Here is a 25,017-nt window from a genome sequence, read left to right as displayed (position 1 = left end):
GTACTCAGCATCATCACCAAACAACCGCAAATTTCTGCCTATCCTGTCAGCAAAATCATTTATGTATATAGAGAACAACAGCGGTCCTATCACACTTCTCTGATCCATTTTTCAACATGCACTGTTGTAATTCTTTAAAATATCGTCTTGGGGAAAATGCACCTTAAAAGTTTTGTGTCGGTTTCGTTTTGTCTCTTGTTGTGTTTTTTCCAGCTTTACTATAACTGAGACAGTCGTCCGGACTCACGTTTCTCAAAAATGGTTCAAATGTCTCTGAGCACTATGGGACTTAACATCTATGGTCATCAGTCCCCTAGAACTTAGAACTACTTAAACCTAACTAACCTAAGGACATCACACAACACCCAGCCATCATGAGGGAGAGAAAATCCCTGACCCCGCAGAGAATCGAACCCGGGAACCCGGGCGTGGGAAGCGACAACGCTACCGCACGACCACGAGATGCGGGCTCTCACGTTTTTCCCCCTACGTGCTTGCATTACTTGTTTATCTAACACCTAAATTTTTATTGACTACTATGTAATCAGTAAGAGATCTGCGACTTCATGCAGCCGACTTATATTCATACATACCTTCCTTTTTTTTAAAAAAACGTGTTAGTTACTTTCAGTTCATTAAAGGCAACAGACTTTTCGAAATTTATTCCATTACTATCAGTGTTATCTTCTGTATTATTTCCGATCAACTGGTTGATGTGTTTTTTTACCTTTTCTTATATTTATGTGCGTAGGTTCCTATAACTTATGACCTCTATCAAATATCAGTGTCATATGGATGATCCTTTAGTTTACAAGGGCATACTGCCATCGATTATTTTCCCATTTTCTGTCTATCAATACTGCCACTCCACTACATGCTGTTTACTCAGATGCTGTTCCTAGGCAGCCTGACTTCATCACACCTGAAAAGACGTTCCTCTCTCATGGAAGATAAGACTAGAGGCGCCTCATAACGCAATACTAAAGAGCAAAAGTTGGCCAATAGAAGATGACAGGAAAGAATACTGAAGAAGTCTGATACAAGAAATGTCAGCCTTAGCTAAGGACCCATGTCGTTAGTACCTAGATACTTCCAATAATGAAGCAACCTACAGGGACTACTCTTTGTCTGGCCTTTCACATATTGACCAGTCTGGCATGGGTGACCCTACCAGGAGCATATCTCCCGTCAACTTAGCTCTGTGTATCAATGAAGACAGAATGGCACACGGAGGACAGTTCGAGAAGTTCTCGGGAATATGAACTACAGAAAGGCCGTTCATGTTGTTGCAGTCTTCAGTCCGAAGGCGTGTTTCATGCAGCCCTCTTTCCATAACTATTGCTTCCCACATCCATTTCAATATGCTTATTGAATTTCCCTCAAAAAATTGTTTCCTCTCCTTTAACAGTCACTCCCCCCTCACAATTTCCACCATCACCAAAACGTCTACTGTTTGATGCTTAAATATGTGTCCAATAAACCTAACCGATCTTTTTCTCAAAATCTGCAATAGAAATCTTTTCTACCCTGTTCGATTCGCTATCACTTCGTTAGTTACCCTATCTAAGTATTAAATTTTCAGCGTTCTTATGTAAAATTACATTTGAAAAGTTCTCTGCTCTTCGTATCGTCATTTGTCCCCATGTTCATTCGCAACCGATACTTTGTGAAAACACTTCCTAACACTTAAATCTACATTGGAGGGTAAAATATTTTTTCTAGGAACTATGTGTTATCTGACGTTTCATCTCAGTCCATGAATCCTATTGCTGTGAGATAATTTTGGTCCTTTCTTCTTATAATAACTCTGCAAATGAATCAGTATTGTTGCTTAGAGAGACCCATTAATTTTTATACCCTATTAAAAACTATCCAATCATGATAATGCTCTATAATTCATAAAAAACAGCGATAATTCCTTGTGACATCTGTACAACATTTTTATCAATACTCATTATACGCTACTGGCCATCAAAATTGCTACACCACGAAGATGACGTGCTACATACGCGAAATTTAACCGACAGGAAGAAGATACAAATGACTAGCTTTTCAGAGTATTCACACAAGGTTGGCGCCGGTGGCGACACCTACAACGTGCTGACGTGAGGAAAGTTTCCAACCGATTTCTCATACACAAACAGCAGTTGACCGGCGTTGCCTGGTGAAACGTTGTGATGGCTCGTGTAAGGAGGAGAAATGCGTACCATCATGTTTCCGACTTTGATACAGGTCGGGTTGTAGCCTATCGTGATTGCGGTTTATCGTATCGCGACATTGCTCATCGCGTTGGTCGAGATCCAATGACTGTTAGCAGAATATGGAATCGGTGAGTTCAGGAGGGTAATACGGAGCGCCGTGCTGTATCCCAACGGCCTCACTAGCAGTCGAGATGAGAGGCATCTTATCTGCATGGCTGTAACGGATCGTGCAGCCACGTCTCGATCCCTGAGTGAAGAGGTGGGGACATTTGCAAGACAACAACCATCTGCACGAACGACGTTTGCAGCAGCATGGACTGTCAGCTCGGAGACCATGGTTGCGGTTACCCTTGACGCTGCATCACAGACAGGAGGGCCTGCGATGGTGTACTCAACGACGAACCTGAGTGGAGGAATAGCAAAACGTCATTTTTTCGGATGAATTCAGGTTCTGTTTACAGCACCATGATGGTCGTATCCGTGTTGGGCGACATCGCGGTGAATGCGCATTGGAAGCATGTATTCGTCATCCCCATACTGGCTATCACCCGGCGTGATGGCATGGGGTGCCATTGGTAACACGTCTCGGTCACCTCTTGTTCGTATTGACGACACTTTGAACAGTGGACGTTACATTTAAGATGTGTTACGACCCGTGGCTCTACCCTTCATTCGATCCCTGCGAAACCCTACATTTCAGCAGGATAATGCACAACCGCATGTTGCAGGCAGCACCTGGCTCGTCAAAATACGCCAGTCACTACTCTCGATGAACTGTGGTATCGTGTTGAAGCTGCATGGGCAGCTGTACCTGTACACGCCATCCAAGCTGTTTTTTGACTCAATGCCCAGGCGTATCAAGGCGTTATTACGGTTGTTCTGAGTACTGATTTCTCAGGATCTATGCACCCAAATTGCGTGAAAATGGAATCACATGTCAGTTCTAGTATAATATATTTATCCAATGAATACCCATTTATCATCTGCATTTCTTCTTGGTGTAGCAATTTTAATGTCCAGTAATGTACATTTCACTGTTTGGACTGCAGTTATGTGCAGTGGACTTTAATGGTGGATGTACAATTAAGGCCCTCGAAGACCCTAGGATTATACTTCAGTTTTTTTCAAATGATATTCCGAAATGTCTTGCCTCCAACGTTTTTGATGTTGAGGCAAAAAATCTGATATCTGACTTGCGCTAAGGTTTTTCATAAGTACGACTTCGTTGAAGATATTCTCTGCGACTTGATATGGCTAGCCTACCTTCTTATCAGTCCCATGAATTTGCATAATGGACAGCCTCTTGAAATGAGGCTATAAGATAAATATCAACAAAATTGAATCAACTGTAGTCGATTTAAATGAGGTGATGCGGAATCAGTTTAGAAAATAAGACACTAAAAGTAGTAGAAGTTTCCATGTTTGGGTAGCGATGTATCTGATACTGATCAAAGCGGAGATGATATTAAATGCGGACTGTCAATAGCAATAAATATTTTTCTGAAAAGATAACTGCTTTAATATCTAGAATAAATTTAAATTTTAGATTGTTGTCTGAAAATATTTGTCTGGTGCTGTAGTGCAAGACAGGAGAGAACACTTAAGATACAACTTGTAGAAGTGAGACTTCCCAGAAAGTAAGATTTGTGCTGCTTGAGTGAAGTGCCTGATTCACTAAAGAAAGGGCTGCTCCATTTAAAGTCCGATAGATAGCAAGAGGAATTCAGCTGTCAGTAACACCTGGAATAACTGACAAAGCCACAAGCCTTCCCGTTACAAACGGGTTGGTTTATAGTCGAGTCACTGCTCTCTTGAAATCTTAGGAAACGAGACAAACTCCTGAAAAAAGTCTTGGTGACGCACAACGTGCAGTCCCCGTCTGACCTCAGCCTCCACATGCTACGCTAACGCCAGCTCTGCGAGGTAATCAAGAAATATCAAGCATTATGACAATAACGACAAGTCAGCTGCTGAGACACACTATAAAAGAGGGATTAGGTCAGGAGAATTAGTTAAGCCACTCAGTGTACCGTCTCCAAGCTGCTGAACATGGACGATGAAGGTTTTCGTGTATGTGGGACATTGATATGTGTCGAAGTCCTGCGATTGCTTGTTAAAGTACTACGTACTACCAGCTGAATAACGTCTTCTACTCCATCCACTAAGGCGGTGTGGATGACTGCTTGGTACTTCCTTCTCTCTCTTTCTCTCTCTCTCTCTCTCTCTCTCTCTCTCCTTTTTTTTCAAAGGGCTTATCATCTTACTGGCACTTTATGCGGGCCGTAGCGCTCCACACAGGCCTCTTAGCCAGTACCCATGGCCAGGATCGTAGTGCAAAATTGTCCTAAGCAGTTGAGGCAGTTGAGGTGTTGCTCGTGCAGCACCACGTGGAGGTGGGGCTGCGTGGAGTTCTTTTGTCTTCATTTTTAGTGTTATCTTTTATTTAATTACACCAATTACAATTCTTTTTAAAGAAAAGTGCAGGAAATTGGAAGTAGTAAATTATAAATGTATGGTATAATTAAAGAAAGTAATAAAAGAGTACAGGAAAGAGTAGATATAGATATTCCTTCACAAACACCACCTGGGGGAAGGAGACTTGGTATTGGACTTGAAGTCCAGCGTTCACATGTGGTACTACCCATTTTAGTATTATCCATATGAACATACATCGTCGGTAAAGCTCGATTTGTTCAGCCCATGCGGATCTAATCTATGTTGCTGTTGTTTGTTAGAGTGCTGTGCGAGTTGACGTGTGTTAGGCTACATAACAACTACTACTACTAGTTAGTTAGTAAACAATTTCTGCAGGTTTTTGAAACAATATCCTGCTTGGTACTCCACTAGTCTCACGCTTTTAACTAAAATACGAATGAACACGCTTCAGAATGTTACTCTTCGGTTTGGCAGCCGCGTGCCGTACGCCGTACAAGCTGCAGGAGCAATTTTCATTGCAAACCTGTATACAGCTGCCATATCAGGATACTCACTATTTACAAATAACTGCTGAATTCTTAAAGGATACGGTAGAATTGGCCAAGAAAACATAATCGCAGTTTGAAAGTTCAATTATGTAAACTAAAGTGCAACCATATGTCTTGAACTTTAAAATAAAAATGACAGTCGACAAATAAATCTTAAAAAGTGGATCACCAACACTCCAGATGAAAACTAATATCTCTGATTAGCTTAATTTTTGCAGCTGATAAAATCTGGATACACGTTACATGTTTTTTTTAAATTTGAGTTGGCCTATGTTGCCACCCTATAAAATAAACTCTAAGCCAAAAAATAAAAATGTACTGCGAAGGCGTTATCCGAATGGGACGGAAATCGGTAGATGTGGTACACATGCATAGACAAACAAATGATCACATTTTATGAGAAACTGGATGATTTATTCGAGAGAAAGAGCTTCACAAACTGAGCAAGTCAATAACACGTTTGCCCACCTCTGGCCTTTATGTAAGTACACTCCTGGAAATGGAAAAAAGAACACATTGACACCGGTGTGTCAGACCCACCATACTTGCTCCGGACACTGCGAGAGGGCTGTAAAAGCAATGATCACACGCACGGCACAGCGGACACACCAGGAACCGCGGTGTTGGCCGTCGAATGGCGCTAGCTGCGCAGCATTTGTGCACCGCCGCCGTCAGTGTCAGCCAGTTTGCCGTGGCATACGGAGCTCCATCGCAGTCTTTAACACTGGTAGCATGCCGCGACAGCGTGGACGTGAACCGTATGTGCAGTTGACGGACTTTGAGCGAGGGCGTATAGTGGACATGCGGGAGGCCGGGTGGACAAACCGCCGAATTGCTCAACACGTGGGGCGTGAGGTCTCCACAGTACATCGATGTTGTCGCCAGTGGTCGGCGGAAGGTGCACGTGCCCGTCGACCTGGGACCGGATCGCAGCGACGCACGGATGCACGCCAAGACCGTAGGATCCTACGCAGTGCCGTAGGGGACCGCACCGCCACTTCCCAGCAAATTAAGAACACTGTTGCTCCTGGGGTATCCGCGAAGACCATTCGCAACCGTCTCCATGAAGCTGGGCTACGGTCCCGCACACCGTTAGGCCGTCTTCCGCTCACGCCCCAACATCGTGCAGCCCGCCTCCAGTGGTGTCGCGACAGGCGTGAATGGAGGGACGAATGGAGACGTGTCGTCTTCAGCGATGAGAGTCGCTTCTGCCTTGGTGCCAATGATGGTCGTATGCGTGTTTGGCGCCGTGCAGGTGAGCGCCACAATCAGGACTGCATACGACCGAGGCACACAGGGCCAACACCCGGCATCATGGTGTGGGGAGCGATCTCCTACACTGGCCGTACACCACTGGTGATCGTCGAGGGGACACTGAATAGTGCACGGTACATCCAAACCGTCATCGAACCCATCGTTCTACCATTCCTAGACTGGCAAGGGAACTTGCTGTTCCAACAGGACAATGCACGTCCGCATGTATCCCGTGCCACCCAACGTGCTCTAGAAGGTGTAAGTCAACTACCCTGGCCAGCAAGATCTTCGGATCTGTCCCCCATTGAGCATGTTTGGGACTGGATGAAGCGTCGTCTCACGCGGTCTGCACGTCCAGCACGAACGCTGGTCCAACTGAGGCGCCAGGTGGAAATGGCATGGCAAGCCGTTCCACAGGAGTACATCCAGCATCTCTACGATCGTCTCCATGGGTGAATAGCAGCCTGCATTGCTGCGAAAGGTGGATATACACTGTACTAGTGCCGACATTGTGCATGCTCTGTTGCCTGTGTCTATGTGCCTGTGGTTCTGTCAGTGTGATCATGTGATGTATCTGACCCCAGGAATGTGTCAATAAAGTTTCCCCTTCCTGGGACAATGAATTCACGGTGTTCTTATTTCAATTTCCAGGAGTGTAGTTATTAGGCTTGATATTGACTGGTAGAATTTTTGGATATCCTCCTGGGGATATCGTGCCAAATTCGTCCAAATGGCGTGTTAGATCGTCGAAATCCCAAGCTGGTTGGATGGCCATGCCCATAATGCTCCAAACATTCTCAGTTTGGGAGAGATGCGGTAACCTCACTATCCGAGGCAGAATTTGGCAACCACGAAGACAAGCAGTAAAAACACTCGCCGTGCGCGGGGTAGCATTAAAACTAAACTAAACTAAACACAGTCCGAACACGCCATGCAGGCCCAACGGCACTGACCGGCCGCCATGTCAACCTCAGCTCACAGGCATCACTGGATGCGGATATAGAGAGGGACGTGGTCAGCACACTGCTCTCCCAGCCGTTGTCAGTTTTCGTGACCAGAGCCGCTACTTCTCAATCAAGTAGCTCCTCAGTTTGCCTCACAAGGGCTGAGTGCACACCGCTTGCCAACAGAGCTGAACAGACCGGATGGTCATCCATCCAAGTGCTAGCCCAGCCCGACAGCGCTTAACTTCGGTGATCTGACGGAAACCGGTTTTACTACTGCTGCAAGGCCGTTGGCCGCGGGGTGGCATTACCTTGCTGAAATGTAAGCCCAGAAGAGTTTGCCATGAATGGTAACAAAACGGGTTGTTGTGTATAATCGACGTACTGCTGTGCTGTAAGGGTGCTTTGGTTGAAAACCAAAGGAGTACTGCTACGAAGAGAAATGGAAACCTGGACCATCACTCGAGGTTGTCGAGCCGTATGGCGGACGAGAGTCAGGTTGGAATCTCATCGCTGTCCGTGGTGTCTCCAGTGACAACTTTGACATGGGATCTGATTACTGGAGTAGAATTTTCGTCAGTGATGAGTCCTGACGACTAGAGAAGACGTATCTGGTGACGCCCCGAATAGCGATGGGCTACCGATCTGACTGCAGCGCGCTCTACGGCTCGACAACCAAATGTGATGGTCTGGGGTGCAATTTCTTTTCCTAGTAGAACCCACTAGGTTTTCAACCGCAGCACCCGTCCTTACAGCGATACATCGATTGTATAGTACACCCCATTTTGTTGCCCTTCGTGGCAAACCGTCTTTGGCTCATATTTCAGCAAGGTAATGCCCGCCCGCACACGGCGATTGTTTCTGCTGCTTGTCTTCGTGTTTGCCAAATCACACCTTGCCCATTAAGAGTGCTGGACGTCTCCCCAACTGACAACGTTTGGGAAATTTTGGGCAGGCCCTTCCAAGCAGCAAGCGATTCTGACGATCTAAAGTTCCAATTGGACAGTATTTGGCATGATATCCCTGAGTAGGACATCCAACAACTCTATCAATCCATGCCAAACCGAATAATTCACTGCACAAGGGCCAAAGGCAGACCAAAGTGTTACTGATTTCCTCAGTTTGTAAAGCCCTTTCCTTTGAATAAATGATGCAATTTTTCAGAAATTCTAAACATTTTTTTGTCTGTACATGTACATTACATCTACCGACTTCTGTCCCATTCGGATAATTCCTTAGTGGTGGATCTTTCATTTATTTATTTTTTTGTCTGAGAGTGTACATCTACATATATGAGGTGGATTCAAGTTCTAAGGCCTCCGATTTTTTTTCTCTGGACTGGAAAGAGATAGAAACATGCGCATTGTTTTAAAATGAGACCGCGTTCATTGTCAATACGTCCCAGAGATGGCAGCACCGTACGGCACATGGAATTTTACCGCCAGCGGCGAGAATGAGAACTGTTTTAAATACTTAAAATGGCGACGTTTTCCTTACTTGAACAGTGTGCAATCATTTGTTTTCTGAATTTGCGTGGTGTGAAACCAATTGAAATTCAACGACAGTTGAAGGAGACATGTGGTGATGGAGTTATGGATGTGTCGAAAGTGCGTTCGTGGGTGCGACAGTTTAATGAAGGCAGAACATCGTGTGACAACAAACTGAAACAACCTTGGGCTCGCACAAGCCGGTCTGACGGCATGATCGAGAAAGTGGAGAGAATTGTTTTGGGGGAACAGATCACCTCCAGAGTTGGCATTTCTGTGGGTTCTGTGCACACAATCCTGCATGACGACCTGAAAATGCGAAAAGTGTCATCTAGGTGGGTGCCACGAATGCTGACGGACGACCACATGGCTGCCCGTGTGGCATGTTGCCAAGCAATGTTGACGCGCAACGACAGCATGAATGGGACTTTCTTTTCGTCGGTTGTGACAATATATGAGACGTGGATGCCATTTTTCAATCCAGAAACAAAGCGCCAGTCAGCTCAATGGAAGCACACAGATTCACCGCCACCAAAAAAATTTCGGGTAACCGCCAGTGCTGAGAAAATGATGGTGTCCATGTTCTGGGACAGCGAGGGCGTAATCCTTACCCATTGCGTTCCAAAGGGCACTACGGTAACAGGTGCATTCTACGAAAATGTTTTGAAGAACAAATTCCTTCCTGCACTGGAACAAAAACGTCCGGGAAGGGCTGCGCGTGTGCTGTTTCACTAAGACAACGCACCCGCACATCGAGCTAACGTTACGCAACAGTTTCTTCGTGATAACAACTTTGAAGTGATTCCTCATGCTCTCTACTCACCTGACCTGCCTCCTAGTGACTTTTGGCTTTTTCCAACAATGAAAGACACTCTCCGTGGCCGCACATTCACCAGCCGTGCTGCTATTGCCTCAGCGATTTTACAGTGGTCAAAATAGACTCCTAAAGAAGTCTTCGCCGCTGCCATGGAATCATGGCGTCAGCGTTGTGAAAAATGTGTACGTCTGTAGGGCGATTACGTCGAGAAGTAACGCCAGTTTCATCGACTTAGGGTGAGTAGTTAATTAGAAAAAAAATCGGAGGCCTTAGAACTTGAATACACCTCGTACATCTATTCTATACTCCACAAGCCACCCAATGGTGTGTGGCGGAGGGCACTTTACGTGCCACTGTCATTACCTCCCTTTCCTGTTCCAGTCGCGTATGGTTCGCGGGAAGAACGACTGCCGGAAAGCCTCCGTGCGCGCTCGCATCCCTCTAATTTTACATTCGTGATCTCCTCGGGAGGTATAAGTAGGGGGAAGCAATATATTCGATACCTCATCCAGAAACGCACCCTCTCGAAACCTGGACAGCAAGCTACACCGCGATGCAGAGCGCCTCTCTTGCAGTCTGCCACTTGAGTTTGCTAAACATCTCCGTAACGCTATCACGCCTACCAAATAACCCTGTGACGAAACGCCCTGCTCTTCTTTGGATCTTCTCTATCTCCTCTGTCAACCCGACATGGTACGGATCCCACACTGATGAGCAATACTCAAGTGTAGGTCGAACGAGTGTTTTGTAAGCCACCTCCTTTATTGATGGACTACGTTTTCTAAGGACTCTTCCAACGAATCTCAGCCTGGCACCCGCCTTACCAACAATTAATTTTATATGATCATTCCACTTCAAATCGTTCCGTATGCATACTTTTTATTTATTTATTTATTTATTGTTCCGTGGGACCTAATTAAGGAGAAGTCTCCACGGTCATGGAACGAGTCAATACATGAAATTATAACACGATATTAGAAACAGATAAAATGAAATACAAAAAAACATATTCAGGTGGCAAGTCGTAAGTTTAAATAAAGAAAATCAACAATGTAACACTGGAATTTGCTTAATTTTTTAGCTCTTCCAGGAGCTCCTTGACAGAATAGAAGGAGTGAACCATGAGGAAACTCTTCAGTTTTGACTTAAGAGAGTTTGGGCTACTGCTAAGATTTTTGAGTTCTTGTGGTAGCTTATTGGAAATGGATACAGCAGAATACTGCACACCTTTCTGCACAAGAGTCAAGGAAGTGTATTCCACATGCAGATTGGATTTCTGCCTAGTATTAACTGAGTGAAAGCTGCTAACTCTTGGGAGTAGGCTAATATTGCCAACAACAAACAACATTAAAGAAAATATATACTGTGAGGACAATGTCAGAATTCCCAGACTATTGAATAGGGGTCGACAAGAGGTTCTCGAACTTACACCACATATAGATCGAACAGCCCGTTTTTGAGCCAAGAATACTCTTTTTGAATCAGAGGAATTACCCCAAAAAATAATACCATACGACATAAGCGTATGAAAATATGCGAAGTAGGCTACTTTTCGTGTTGAAGTGTCACTTATTTCAGATACTGTTCTAATGGTAAATAAAGCAGTATTTAGTTTCTGAACAAGATCCTGGACATGGGCTTTCCACTACAGCTTACTATCTATCCGAACGCCTAGGAACTTGAACTGTTCCGTCTCGCTTATAATATGCCCATTCTGTCTGATCAAAATATCGGTTCTTGTTGAATTGTGAGTTAAAAACTGTAAAAACTGAGTCTTACTGTGATTTAGCATCAAATTATTTTCCACAAGCCATGAACTTATTTCATGAACTACATTATTTGATACTGTTTCGATATTACACACAAGATCCTTCACTATCAAGCTGGTGTCATCAGCAAACAGAAATATTTTTGAATCACCTGTAATACTAGAAGGCATATCATATATATAAATAAGAAACAGCAGTGGCCCCAGCACCGACCCTTGGGGAATGCCCCACTTAACAGTGCCCCATTGGGACTGAACATCACTACCACTCTCAATATTGCGGAGAATTACCTTCTGCTTTCCGTTCTTAAAGTAAGAGGCGAACCAATTGTAAGCTACTCCCCTTACTCCATAATGGTCCAACTTCTGCAGTAATATTTTGTGGTCAACACAGTCAAAAGCCTTCGTTAAATCAAAGAAAACACCTAGCGTTCGCCACCTTTTATTTAATCCATCCAAAACCTCACAGAGAAAAGAGAATATAGCATTTTCAGATGTTAAACCATTTCTAAAACCAAACTGAACTTTTGACAGCAAATTATGTGAATTTAAATGCTCCAGTAACCTTGTATATACAACCTTCTCGGTAACTTTAGCAAACCCCGATGGCATAGAAATAGGTCTAAAATTGTCAACATTATCCCTGTCTCCCTTTTTATAAAGTGGCTTCACTATCGAGTACTTTAATCGGTCAGGAAACCGACCACTCCTAAAGGAAAAGTTAAAGATATGACTAAGTACTGGGCTAACATACATAGAACAATACTTCAGTATTCTGCTAGATACCCCGCCATATCCATGAGAGTTCTTGGTCTTTAGTGATTTAATTATTAACTCAATCTCCCTCTTGTCAGTATCATGGATGAGCATTTCAGTTAACACTTTTTTCTAAGAGCGCTGTATGATTCCCTGTTGGGACTAGGTTTCTATTTAGTTCACCTGCTATACTCAGAAAGTGATTATTAAATACTGTACATATATGCAACTTATCAGTAACACGGACATTCCCACTACGCACTGATTCTATATCCTCGACCTGTCTCTGCAGACCAGCCACATCCTTTACGACTGACCATATGGTTTTAATTTTATCCTGAGACTTAGCTATTCTATCTGCATACCACATACTTTTTGCCTTCCTAATAACATTTTAAGCTCCTTACAATACTGTTTGTAATGGGCTGCTGCATTTCGATTTTGACTGTTTCTAACGTTTTGATATAATTGCGCTTTGTTCTACAAGATATTCTGATCCCTCTAGTCAGCCACCTAGGCTGCCTGTTTGTGCTAGTACCCTGTTTTGAACGTTCTAACGGAAAGCAACTTCCAAAGAGCACGAGGAAAGTCTTGAGAAAAGCATTATATTTATCGTCTACTGTATCAGTGCTATAAACATCTTCCCACTCTTGTTCCTTGATAAGGTTTACAAAGGTCTCTACAGCAACTGGATCAGCTTTCCTAAACAGCTGATGACTATATTTAACACGTGTTGCAGCACAAAAATCTTTTAGAGTTAAAATTTATGCATCATGATCTGAAAGGCCATTCACCTTTTTGCTAACAGAATGCCCTTCAAGTAATGAGGAATGAACAAAAATGTTGTCTATGGTTGTTCTACTGTTCCCTTGCACTCTCGTTGGAAAGAATACGGTTTGCATAAGTTTATATGAGTTAAGAAGGTCTACCAGCATCCTCTTCCTTGCACAATAACTTATACAATTAATATTGAAGTCACCACATATAACTAACTTTTTGTATTTCCTATAAAGTGAACCAAGAACCTCCTCTAGCTTTAGCAAAAATGTTGTGAAATCGGAGTCTGGGGATCTATAAATAACAACAGTTAGAAGTTTAGCGCCGTTAAATTTAACCACACCTACACAACATTTAAACACCTTTTCAGTGCAGTACTTTGAAACATCAATGGACTCAAATGGGATGTCGTTTTTCACACACAAGGCTACTCCCCCACACCGCAAACAGCTCCTCGAAAAGCTGCCAGCCAACCTGTATCCTGGTAAAGGAAGCCTCTGAATTATCTCCTTATTTAAGAAGTGTTCAGATATACCAATAATTTCAGAGTCAACATCTATAAGCAGTTCACTAACTTTATCTCTAATACCTTGTATATTTTGATGAAATATACTAATTCCCTCATTACTCGGATATCTAAGCTTTGTCAGAAGTGGTTCCTTTGTTAGAGAGACTTCCCTTAAGCAGGAATACCTATCAGCTGACTTCAATCAGAAAAAGGTGCAGCTCTAACACCCACTACTGCAAGAATTTTCCCATGAGTGATCCCACCAACCCCACCTATGCTGTCACCTATAAGCTTTGCCAACCTCCCGTTCCCATACCTGTTGAGCTGGAGGCCATGTCTAGTGAAACCCGTCCTGCTGATAGACTCCACCGACACCACTGAAATGTGACTCATGCCTTCTGTCATCAGCGCACCCCCAAGTCTCATGTTATTACGCCTGACGGCTGTATAAAGATGAGGCCGATCGTGACGCTGAAACAGTTCCACGAAATGCACATTCGTGTTGCCAGTCTGAGTGGCTATCTTTTCCAGGTCACCATCTATGTCATACTCCCCATCCCTTTCAATACTATTACCAGCCCCACCCACAATCACTACCTGATGCTCTTTAGTAAAATCCCTACATAACCCCCCTATGTTAACGGTCACCTGAGCCAATCCTGCATTAGGCTTCACAATGCTGGTGACCTGGTACTCACTCCCCAGCACTGCCTGCAACTGCTGGCCTACACCTCTGCCATGAGAACTACCTAACAGCAGAACCTTCTTCTTCCTCTTCGACTTTGCAACTGTTCTAGCCACCGTAACTACTGAGGTCTGCTGCATACTTCCTACATCTACAGCTACTAGAGATTCCTCTCCACTAGACTCTGACAGTTGGTCATATCTATTGTAAACACCAATAGTAAAACTATCTGAAAATCTTCTTCTCCTAGCAGATCTCTTGCCAACTGCCAGCTCCCATTCCCCAACCCCCTTCTCCCTCCTCATCCTATCTAGCTCCTCCTGTGCCTTTTTCAACTGCACCTGAAGGGCACAGATCTTACGCTCCTGCTCCTCTATCAACTTACTCTTGCTATATAACCTGCAGTTCCAGGAGAGGATCTCCCCAGAATGCCCACTGGCCTCCCCACCGCAATCCATTACTCACGAACCTACGGCAAAGCCCACACTTCTCACTCATGGTAAAATTTTACATTTTCTAAGTTCCGCTACTACAATAAGAAGATGTTAAAAACCTGACTACAATAATCACTAACTTACTCTACGAGGGAAGTAACTACTATAATTAACAGTATTAATAAACAACAAACGTAGATATAACAAAATACTAATACAGAAAGAGAATCAAACGTCTAATGACACAGTAACGAAGCTGAAAACAGTTCCCAAAAGGTTCTTCTGAAATTATTTCACCAGAAAACACAAAAAACTCCGTTTGAAGACTACTAAAGTTCCTAAATAAACCACTATACACAAACAATTAATTAGTACTCAGCTTTCGATACGCCGCTACAGCTGCAACCGGTCAGCGCGAAATGTAAACACAGGTAAGAGGTTACGTTGCTCGATACGAAACACTCACAGATATCGGGTCACAACACAAGAAAGGCAGAGGTGAATGAAGAAACCACTAATAAATCACTTATATAGTAAATATTATCACAAAAACGGTTAAAATATGTATCTGAAACCTAAAAATGTATAAAAACTTGGAGAGCGATCTCACACGCAGTCACTCGCTTATGACGTCACACCAAAGACACCAGATATTTTACAGAAGTAACTGCTACCAGTGTTTGTTTCGCTATCATATAATCATACAATAAAGGATCCTTCTTTCTATGTATCCGCAATACATTACATTTGTCTATGTTAAGGGTCAGTTGGCACTCCACGCACCAAGGGCCTATCCGCTGCAGATCTTACTGCATTTCGCTGCAATTTTCTAATGCTGCAACTTCTCTGTATACTATAGCATCATCCGCGAAAAGCCGCATGGAACTTCCGACACTATCTACTAGGTCATTTATATATATAGTGAAAAGCAATGGTCCCATAACACTCCCCTGTGGCAAGCCAGAGGTTACTTTAACGTCTGTAGACGTCTCTCCATTGAGAAGAACATGCTGTGGCCTGTTTGCTAAAAACTCTTCAATCCAGCCACACAGCTGGTCTGATATTCCCTATGCTCTTACTTTGTTTAGCAGGCGATACTTTGTTTAGCAGGCGACAGTGCGGAACTGTATCGAACGCCTTCCGGAAGTCAAGCAAAATGGCATCTACCTGGGAGCGTGTATCTAATACTTTCTGGGTCTCATGAACAAATAAAGTGAGTTCGGTCTCACACGATCGCTGTTTCCGGGATCCATGTTGATTCGTACAGAGTAGATTCTGGGTTCCCAGAAATGAGATGATACGCGAACAAAAAACCTGTTAGTATTCCTTCTGGTACTCCCTATGGAGATCAGGCGCGGATACATGCGGCTGTGGTATCGTTCGGTTCTGAGAATCAGACTGTCCGCGAGGAAAGCTACCTTTCCGGCATAGCAGTGGTGCGACGAGTTGCGGTCGGCGGAAGTAGCGCAGCTCGTTGTTGCAGCGACCGCCCTCATTAAATTTGCTCGCCGCCTGCTCCGTCAGTGGATTTGCACTCGGCACACGGAGCGCGCGGAGACTGCGTGGCCGCCCTCTTCCTCCAGGGAGACGTCACCACAAAGCTTTGCCCTCGGGCCGCGCCGCGCCTAATTAGAGTATCGACATTTCGCAGGCATAACACACGCACGCGGGAACGCGCCAACAAAGGCCCGCTTCGGATTACAGGGCTAGAATATTGCCACACCGCTAAGCGCTCGCCGCATCAAAAGGTTTGCAATGTCATCTGTCGCCTCCGTTTACTGTACGTGAGCGAACAAAGTGTTCGCTTCAATTCGTCAGTTCCTGCTCTGGTTTGATGGTTGGTCGGATGTAGAAGGGACCAAACGACGCGGTCATCAGTCCCTCCGACCTTAGATTAACTAAAACCGATAAAATGCCACATTAGGAGAGGCAACTACAACGTCCATAAAATGAGAAACTAAGGGAAGGAAGAAAAAGGGTGGAAGAAGATGTGAGGGAAAGAAAGTGATTAATGACAGGGGTGGGAAGGAAGAAGCACAGGAGACAAGGGAGACGCTCAAGACATAACAGACCCCGTAACGGAAGGAGTGTGAAGGCAGAGGGCCGGGGTGAACCACCAAAGCCAGTAGAAGCCAATCCAATCAGGCCGAAAGGGGGAGCAAGAGGGCCTGCCATCCCCTCCCCTCACCGATAAGGTGGAAGGTCCCTCCCTTAAATATAGCGATAATAACCCCCCATCACGAATAAAACGTAAAACGTAAAATCCGCCGCTGAGGAATTGTCAGCCAACACCAGGGGTAGCGATTCTGGAAAGATAAAAGTCCTTTCTAGGGTGGCTAAATTGGGGCAGTCCAATAAGATGTGAGCCACAGTCGACATCGATCCACAACGGCAGAGAGGGGGGTCCTCACAACGGAGGAGATAACCATGGCCTGGGGTCCAAATGAAAACCACCGAGCATCCATGTTGAGCGAGGAGAGAAAGGGAGTCCTGGGTAGCGATGACCAACGGGTGGCGAGGGAAGCACTGGCCGATAGCGTGCAAACCGCTCAATGAATCACTACAGATAGTGAAGGATAGTCCTGAGAGGAGCGGATATGGTCCAGTGTGCGCAAGATGGCTACCAATTCTGCAGTAAAAACACTACAGCCGTCTGGCAAGGAACGAAGTTCCGTGCGTCGCGCATAGGTATAGGCAGAACCAGTGTGGCCAGCAACCATGGAGCCATCAGTATAGATCACTTTTGAACCCTGAAAAGAACTGAGGACACAGGAGAACTGGTAGCGAAGAGCTATCGGAGGGGCAGAATCCTTTGAGAGATCAAGACAGTTGCGACAGAGAGACGCACCATGGAGAGGTACGTGCGTGAGCGGAGAAGAGAGGTGGTAAAGGCAATTGCTGGAGCTCAGAAAAGAGCGACTGAATGCGGACAGCCATGGTAAGCTCACATCGTGGCCGCCGCTGCGGCAGGGGGATCTCCGTGTCTGGATAAAGGAGACCATAATTAGAGTGGTTTGGGGTGCAACGAATGCGGAGCGCATAAAATATCAGCTGTTGCTGGCGCAAAACTCGCAGTGGTGGAATCCCCGCCTCTGCGAGAAGGCTAAGTACGGGGCTATTCCGGAAGGCACCAGTCACAAGTCGGACCCCACAGTGGTGGATGGGGTCGAGTATCTGCAGTGTCGAAGGCGACGCTGAACCATAGACAGGACTTCCATAGTCTAAACGAGACTGGACCAACGCTTGATACAATCGCAAGAGATCAGAGCGGTCTGCACCCCAGGTGGTATCGCACAGACACAGTTCCTGCTCTGCACCGGATTACGGAACAAAAGTAGAAAAACGGAATCAGGGTAAGGTACGAGGGGCGTTCAAAAAGTAATGCAACACATTTCTTTCTCGGCCAGTTTCGGTTAGAAAAATGCTGAATTTTGTGTGGGACATCGTGGAATATTCCAGTTTCAGCCCCCATAGTTCCATAAAGTTCCGACAGGTGGCGGCGCTATATGATGTCTTCAAAATGGCGTCTGTTACGGAGGTTTGTTCCAAGTATAAAGCTGCCACTGAGTTTCTTTTGGCCGAAAACCAGATATTCATAGGCGCTGGCAGAATGTCTACGGATACCTGGCAGTGAACAAAAGCACGATGAGTCGTTGGACAAGGCGTCGCTCATCGTCGCAACAAGGTCGCGCTCACCTGTCCGATCTCCCGCGTGCCAGTCGGCCGCACACAGGCGTGACTCCTGCAGTGTTAGAACGTGCGGACACTCTCATTCGAGGTGATCGACTTATCATAATTTAACAATTCGCCGATCAACTGGACGTCTCTATTGGCAGTGCTGACACACTTGCACACCCGTTGGGGTATTCAAAAGTGTGTGACCGTTGGGTTCCTCGCCACCCAACAGAATACCAAAAAGTGAAGCAGTACGTGATTGATGGGAAGTTACTGATGCAGCAAGACGTTGACTCCACTGTCGACCAGTAGAGTGGTACCGTGTGGACACACAGGTCTTCGCAGTAAGGTGGCGTAAGGCCGTCGCATTGAACGGACATTATGTTGAAAAATAGGTTTTTGTAGCCAAATAGCCAAAATAGTGGGGAATAATAAGGTATACTGAAATCCTGAATAAAACCAACCGGTTTTCAGAAAAGGAAATATGTTCCACTACTGCCGGCCGCTGTGGCCGAGAGGTTCTAGGCACTCCAGTCTGGAACGATGCCACCACTACGGTCGCAGGTTCGAATTCTGCCTCGGACATGAATGTGTGTGATGTCCTTAGCTTAGTTAGGTTTAAGTAGTTCTAAGTTCTAGGGGACTGATGACCTCAGATGTTAAGTCCCATAGTGCTCAGAGCCATTTGAACCATTTGTTGCATTACTTACTGAACGCTCCATGTATACGGTCGTTACCTTTCCAACTTCAAAAATCGACAAGTTTATGAACATGCCGTTATATGAGCCCTCGAATTTGAACATGGTAAGAATTTTATTAGGTTACAATGATCACCCGTCACAATGAAGGAACCATTCACTGGTTCAGCCAAAGTGTGCAAAAGTTAATGATACTTACAAAAAATAAGAAAATAGCACTGTGGGGCTACAAGTAAATTTGGCACGTAACACATTTGGCACGTGAAGCTAATCCACACACGTATATAGAAAATTTTGGATTTGAAGATAAATGTATGTAATAATTATAAAAACAGCTTGTGAAAAGCTGTAACTGATAATCAGACGTAAAGGAAAAGGTCATCTGCGTTAGTCACGTGTTTTATTTACATAACTTTCGTTGGTTTATATCAGCATTTTCAGAGGTTGTAAAAACCACAGCCTTTTACTGCTTAGTGCAAAGCACGAAAGTCTTTTTTCTCAGAAGCAATCCAAACGACGAATAAGATACTGTCTCATCTTGCGCTGATATAATGAATCAATCACAGTCAGTTTTTTGAAAGCTCGAATCGAATATGCAGCAAAATTTTAGTGCTACTGAAACTCTGGAAAATCTTGTACTTGGTCGCAGTACTCAATCTATGCACCACCGGCTGTCAACATACTCCCCATTGCGTATATCTTATACTTCAATATGCTATTTCGCCAAACCAGAATCCCAAAACCTCAAACCAGCATCTTTCTACGAAGTTCAACAGATTGTATCAGCTACCAAGTTGACGTGCGCTTTTAGGCTTTCCCAGCGCATGATGATTTTGAAATGGTCCTGAGTATTCAGCCGAGTGGTTTCGTCCAAATGCTGAGATGCTGCGGTAAACTGCACATCCCGGCAGTCCTGATAACTAATCTTTTTTTTCCACTTTTCAGTGTCCCCTCTAACGACGTGGAGCGGAGTGTATGAGGATATGAAAAATGCCTTACTCAGCAAAATGTTGTAGAAGTACAATATATTTATTACGTATATTTTACAAAAGTGCTATTAGTAGTATTCACACATTAATAAATTGAAGGAATTCCACATTTAGTTTTGCTAAGAAGGAGGAGAACACTGATATATTCATAAAAGAAAGAACTTCAAATTTTCGTAGTAATAAAGGAAGTAATTACATTACTATAATAAATTATTATATCAAATTGACGTTTTCGCAGTTTTGGTAATCCTTTTACTTTCAATATAAAAGTTTTCTGGGTATGGTACCGTGTGATATAGTGAAAAAGTGTTACTGATGAAATCAACGATTTGGTCGCGGTTACGGAGCCCTTCTTCTGGGTGTACTGACAGAAACGTTGGTTTCACCACGACTGTTTTTAAAAATATGACGCGCTACCATACCTAGAAAACATTATGCCAGCTGACGTAATGCGGAAGCCTACGCAATTACACTCCTGGAAATTGAAATAAGAACACCGTGAATTCATTGTCCCAGGAAGGGGAAACTTTATTGACACATTCCTGGGGTCAGATACATCACATGATCACACTAACAGAACCACAGGCACATAGACACAGGCAACAGAGCATGCACAATGTCGGCACTAGTACAGTGTATATCCACCTTTCGCAGCAATGCAGGCTGCTATTCTCTCATGGAGACGATCGTAGAGATGCTGGATGTAGCCCTGTGGAACGGCTTGCCATGCCATTTCAACCTGGCGCCTCAGTTGGACCAGCGTTCGTGCTGGACGTGCAGACCGCGTGAGACGACGCTTCATCCAGTCCCAAACATGCTCAATGGGGGACAGATCTGGAGATCTTGCTGGCCAGGGTAGTTGACTTACACCTTCTAGAGCACGTTGGGTGGCACGGGATACATGCGGACGTGCATTGTCCTGTTGGAACAGCAAGTTCCCTTGCCGGTCTAGGAATGGTAGAACGATGGGTTCGATGACGGTTTGGATGTACCGTGCACTATTCAGTGTCCCCTCGACGATCACCAGTGGTGTACGGCCAGTGTAGGAGATCGCTCCCCACACCATGATGCCGGGTGTTGGCCCTGTGTGCCTCGGTCGTATGCAGTCCTGATTGTGGCGCACACCTGCACGGCGCCAAACACGCATACGACCATCATTGGCACCAAGGCAGAAGCGACTCTCATCGCTGAAGACGACACGTCTCCATTCGTCCCTCCATTCACGCCTGTCGCGACACCACTGGAGGCGGGCTGCACGATGTTGGGGCGTGAGCGGAAGACGGCCTAACGGTGTGCGGGACCGTAGCCCAGCTTCATGGAGACGGTTGCGAATGGTCCTCGCCGATACCCCAGGAGCAACAGTGTCCCTAATTTGCTGGGAAGTGGCGGTGCGGTCCCCTACGGCACTGCGAAGGATTCTACGGTCTTGGCGTGCATCCGTGCGTCGCTGCGGTCCGGTCCCAGGTCGACGGGCACGTGCACCTTCCGCCGACCACTGGCGACAACATCGATGTACTGTGGAGACCACACGCCCCACGTGTTGAGCAATTCGGCGGTACGTCCACCCGGCCTCCCGCATGCCCACTATACGCCCTCGCTCAAAGTCCGTCAACTGCACATACGGTTCACGTCCATGCTGTCGCGGCATGCTACCAGTGTTAAAGACTGCGATGGAGCTCCGTATGCCACGGCAAACTGGCTGACACTGACGGCGGCGGTGCACAAATGCTGCGCAGCTAGCGCCATTCAACGGCCAACACCGCGGTTCCTGGTGTGTCCGCTGTGCCGTGCGTGTGATCATTGCTTGTACAGCCCTCTCGCAGTGTCCGGAGCAAGTATGGTGGGTCTGACACACCGGTGTCAATGTGTTCTTTTTTCCATTTCCAGGAGTGTATATTAACAACCTTCAGATTTCCTTTTTAATCAGACATCCAAGAAAACAAAATGTTGATTAAGAAGTCATCCTCTCAAATTTCTATTCTCCAATGTAAGGGGAAGAAGTATTCTAAATTTGCGCCAACAGTTTCCCTCGACTAGTAGCGGTCTTAGTCCTCCAGGGCAGTGTTCCTTTGCTTTTTCCACCAGTAGTCCTTTTGTAGGCTGCCTCAATGTTGGTGTGGGTGAGGACAGTATTGTCGACAAAGCACGTTTAAGAGTGCTGTGCGCAGTCTTTTTGGGAGAGCTTGCACTGTACGTCGATACGAGACCATGTAATTAATGATACAGATGAGGCTTCTGAAGAGATTTACATATTGATGAAGATATAGGTTTTCATTGACGATAATTCTATTGAGAACGAAGTACCGTGCGGTATTGTGGAGAGAGATTTAATGGAATTACTTGAAGTTTCGTTAATTTTCCAGTTTTTATCGTATCAACATGGTAAACAGTAAACACACACGGCTAAGGGACGTTAAAAAGAAGTGAAAGTGTGAAATATGTTCACAAACACCGAAAATCGGACATCCCGGTATGCACATGACGAGCAGGTACAATTCCAGCACGACATGCGTGTGATGATATCTCATGTATTGTAATTAGAAAATGACTAGTTTATTCTTACGAAACTTGTATTCAAAAGTTATATCGTACCTAAAAATAAAGAGAAGAACGATAAAACTGTAATACAGTAACGCATCTTGAATCATTATGTAACACAGTTATTATCTACACTGCTGGAAAAAGTTAGCACACCTGGAAAGACGATGTCGATTTTGATGCGATGTCGTCATATGCCCCCTGGGGGTAGTAAATGTACTGACAATGGTTTCACCGTTGTCGGCCAACGGACAGCGTAGTGGTATAGCTATCAGAGGGCTATCTTCATCTATCCTTTAGTAGAGAATGTTCACAAGCAGAAAGCTTAGTGCGCTGCAAACGCGTGAAGCAGGCAGGCAACCGCACGTGGAGGATACACTCCTGCTGCCTACAGCCAACAATGAGTCTGATTTGGGTCAAAATGTGGTTTTGGGAGTGGTGGGATGACCCTTTCAGGAAATTGCCACACAGTGCTGGTGTCAGTGGTCAGGTGAATATTCTCAAACCCAAAATGAGATTTTCACTCTGCAGCGCAGTGTGCGCTGATATGAAACTTCCTGGCAGATTGAAACTGTGTGCCGGACCGAGACTCGAACTCGGGACCTTTGCCTTTCGCGGGCAAGTGCTCCACCGTCTGAGCTACCCAAGCACGACTCACGCCCCGTTCTCACAGCTTTACTTCCGCCAGTACCTCTTCTCTAGAGCGCTTGCCCGCGAAAGGCAAAGGTCTCGAGTTTGAGTCTCGGTCCGGCACACAGTTTTAATCTGCCAGGAAGTTTCATTCTCAAACCCGTAGACGAGGTTCTGGACTTTCACGTAGCACAGACGCCCTCCAGGATCGTCGAACTGTAAAGGCCCCAGTGACAGGTCGTACAATTACTACAGTACAAATAGGAGGGCTTGTGAGCCTAGACGCTTCCACACATCCGTGAACCGGTCAGCAGCTTCCACTGACGTCACAGCTTCGACGAGCACAGCCCGAGTGGTGCTGACAGTGGATCACTTGGAATTGCGCTCCGCGGTCTTCAGTGATGAAAGCAGACCCCACTTGCACACAAGTGATGGTCGCTTGGGCTTATAACGTATACTTAGTGAGCGCTGTCTGGCCCCACTCCAGGTCTCGTGGTCTGGGGTGCGATTAGCTACAACTCTGGTTCACCTTTTCTGAAGGGGACACTGACCAGGATCGGTAAGCGCAGGATGTTGTTACACCCATTCTTTTGCCATTCATGGAACATGCAGATGATGTGTTGTGCTCACCCACACACAGTCCGTGAAACTCAATGTGCTCTGCAAGACGCACAGCAACTTCCCTGGACAGCACGATCTCCAGACTTATCAGCAGTCGAGTACGTGCGGGATATGATGGGATTAGAAGTGATTCGTGTGACTGGTCAGCCAACAATTCTTGCATGATTATGTGAACATGACGACCAGGCGTGGCGTAACATACCCGAGGACAGTATTCGTCTCTATATGATCGACTGGATGCTAGTCAGTGCCTGCATTGCCACCTAAGGAGGCTGCACCATATATCAGTGTCGGAGTTTCAGCATGGCTCGCCGGCCGCTGTGGCCGAGCGGTTCTTGGCGCTTCTGTCCGGAACTGCGCTGCTGCTACGGTCGCAGGTTCGAATCCTGCCTTGGGCATGGATGTGTTTGATGTCCTTAGGTTAGTTAGTTTTAAGCAGTTCTAAGTCTAGGGGACTAATGACCTCAGACGTTAAGTCCCATAGTGCTCAGAGCCATTTGAACCAGCATGGCTCGATACATGGTACCTTAGAACCGCTCGTGGTACTGATCTGTAAATGTAATCATTTCATATACTCCATTTGTACTGTTGCATCAATAAATCTCGAATGAATTGTAAACATCTAAAACGATGTACAAATTTTATTCCCGCAGTGCACTTACAACAAGCATCTATTACAGGCGGTTGGAGATACTTCGTAAATAAAAGGAAGTGAACCGTGTATCCTATAAAAACAGACAGCCTTTATTTAATGACACAGACGGAACATACCTAAGAGAAGATAATGTTTTTCTAACGAAATCTCCTCTTATGCGAACACTACAGCTTAGACAACCGCTTGCACTCCATGTCCTCATGTATTTGTTGGATGTATTCCAGTCTCTGTCTTCTCCTACTACTTTTACCCTCTACAGCTCCGTCAAGTACCCTGAGGTCTTAACACAAGTCCTATGGTCCTGTCCCCTGTGCTATCGTCTCAACGTTTTCCACATGTTTCTGCCCTCACCGTTTTGAGGAGACCATTTCTTATCGTATGATCCTAACCTAATTTTCAACGTCCCTCTAAAACAAAACGATTCAAACCTTTACATTCACTTCTTTACCGGTTTTCCCTCAGTATATGATTAACTTCCATACAATGCTGTGCTCAAGACGTTCATCCTCAGAAACTTCTTCCTCAAATTGATGCCTATGTTTGATACTAGCAGACTTGTAGTAGCATCGCCCTCTTTCGCTGTCCTAATTGGCGTT

The sequence above is a fragment of the Schistocerca serialis genome, chromosome 2, assembly GCF_023864345.2.
Source record: "Schistocerca serialis cubense isolate TAMUIC-IGC-003099 chromosome 2, iqSchSeri2.2, whole genome shotgun sequence".
NCBI lineage: Eukaryota > Metazoa > Arthropoda > Insecta > Orthoptera > Acrididae > Schistocerca > Schistocerca serialis.
Note: the sequence above shows the minus strand (reverse complement) of the source record.